The 2,487-nt window shown below is 41.6% G+C and overlaps 1 pseudogene; it reads right to left on the bottom strand.

Moving 5' to 3' along the window:
- Window positions 1-887: 887 nt before the first annotated feature.
- On the bottom strand, window positions 888-1,005 carry LOC124722988 (annotated as a pseudogene).
- Between the last annotated feature and the right edge of the window lie 1,482 nt (window positions 1,006-2,487).

The raw sequence follows: 2,487 nt of genomic DNA, 5'->3' as shown, positions 1-2,487 counted from the left end.
TTTCACGGAGAGACTTCATCTAAATCAGTCCTGAAGTTTTTGCTGGCCTTTTCGAGATGTAAAATGTACATCGAGTTAATGTTCGGAGGTGGATCTTCACTGTGTTAATTTTCAGCTTAGGTTTGGTAATCTGAACAGGAGAGCCGCACTTTTCGTAGTCATCTCTACTCAGCGTCGGCAGAGCAGTCCAGCGATACACCATACAGCATCCGGCGCCAATGGACGCTCTACAGCCAGAGGTGGAAAATCTCAGAAATACATCTTTGACAACAGTCCGAAAACAATAAAAAAGGTCTTTACTACGACTCGGAACGTCGTCATCATCACTAAATCAATTTATACGAGTGAATAAATTGAACGCCAAAACATATAATGCTGTAGAAAATGAGACAACGAAAGTAAATTATATTCGCAGTTCGAAAATAAACTCCAGCTAATCATAGTTTGTCCGACTTTAGTAGAACACACAGACATTGTAATTATCACAGGTAGTACAAAACAGCTTCGGTATATGTTCATTGTAGTTATAATTAAACTTTCGCTACTTGAGAGGGATCCCATGAAAAGCGAGTTACGTAGGGCAATGACGAATTTGTGGAAACATTTGTAACGACATTGGAAGAGAAATAACGAATAAACTACTGAATGGATCACATTTTAATTTCCAGAAGAGAAAACTTAAGTTATCCCGAACAGGCCATGAAGGTCCAACAGTACCGACCGGCCACCGTGTCATCCTCAAACCATAGACGTCACTGATGTGGATATGGAGGGGCATGTGGTCAGCACACCGCTCTCCCGGCCGTATGTCAGTTTCCGAGACTGGAGCCGCTACTTCTCATCATGTTCTCCTCAGTTTCCCTCACAAGGGCTGAGTGCACCCCGCTTGCCAACAGCGCTCGGCAGATCGTATGGTCACCCATCCAAGTGCTAGCCCAGCCCGACAGCGCTTAATTTCGGTGATCTGACGAGAACCGGTGTTACCACTGCGGCAAGGACGTTGGCTTCCAGACGAGAGGGTAACGTTAATTGCGTTAATTTACGTTCCAGGTCACAAACGTTGCTCAATCTGACGACCATCTGCATTCACGGCACCCTGGAACTTCACTAGAGATTATTCTGAGCACTTTTTGAACGGTGAACCACGGACTGTTCAGCTGTCGCGGCACGGATCGTGCACTGCTTGAATGTCGCACATTACGTTCAGCATTCTCACCCATGCCAACAGCAACCTATTCAACAATATGTGGAGCAATTGGCCGTCGGCATCTGAAGAACAATTCCAAAAACGCCAGTTAATTCATACTTCCAAATCATGTTCTTCAACTCTGGCGCGGAAAGAAGACTTTCCGTATTCCTTTAATGTACCGATACTCGCGAAGAGCAGAAACACTATTGCTGTTGCTTTGATAAAATAGCCTTAGGAGTAAAGTCATGTTCACCTTGACCGCATCCACGTTGACTGTATGCAATTGTAATGCACACTGATGCTTATGTTTCAGTCCTAAGTCGCCGTACCAGTACCGCCGCCTAACGGTAAGTGATGAAACTAACTCTACTAATACAAAAATGCTGCAGCGCACAGTCTCAACATCATTGCTATAACGTTGGCTACCCATACGGTAAATAGTTTTTCGTCTACACTGGATCAAGTAGAGAAAGTTTAATCACCCTGTATATCCAGTTAACTTCATGTTACTTGTGAGAAATGTTGAGGACAGACTGTATATTTTTCATCATGTAGATTTATAACACAGGACAAGTAGTAACGATAATGTTTCGTGATTTAACTTCGACATTTCATTAACTGCAACTGACTACAGAGTGTACGAAATAATAACAAACCTGCAACTAACAAAATTCTTACGTGACACTAATGCATCAAAATTGAAACATTGACCAGTAGATAAAATATACTGCCATAAACTGTATATGATAGTATACATCTATTATTGTTACATTAACGATTTTTTGTCTGAGAGTGCGAATGGATGCTCATACATATATGTTGTTTGTGTAAAAGCTGTACGGAGGTTTGATGGACGTGATCAAAGTGGTAACTTATGTTTTATTGTCGTTCACATAAGTTCTAAAGAGAGAGCAATCCAATTTAGTTAAAATACCGTCTGGTGGTAACTGGCTCACAATGTCTGTATCAGGCACAGTAAAGAGTACATTGAAACAGACTGAGTGAAATAGGCAGATGCTTGGTAAAGGAAAAGATCAGTAACGTCGGTAAAGGTAGTATCAAATTAATAACTTTTTTATTTTATAAAACGGTAGACGTTCGATTAATTATCGTTTTAAATACTTCAATTCCCAGCTCTATGCCATATGTCCTGGAAATCACAGTCTAGGTTGTCACAGAACTTCCGAAGTCTCTGGTTCATAGCTTCTAATCGGCTCAGAGCTAGTGGGTCCCGATCAGACTTGGTGACAATGCTGCAAATTGTACGCTTTGTAGCTTTGCGATCATTTCTGGTCTTC

This window comes from Schistocerca piceifrons, chromosome 1 (assembly GCF_021461385.2).
Source record: "Schistocerca piceifrons isolate TAMUIC-IGC-003096 chromosome 1, iqSchPice1.1, whole genome shotgun sequence".
In the NCBI taxonomy this organism is placed as follows: Eukaryota; Metazoa; Arthropoda; class Insecta; order Orthoptera; family Acrididae; genus Schistocerca; species Schistocerca piceifrons.
The sequence above is the reverse complement of the archived record's forward strand: the minus strand, read 5'-3'. Positions and strand labels throughout refer to the sequence as shown.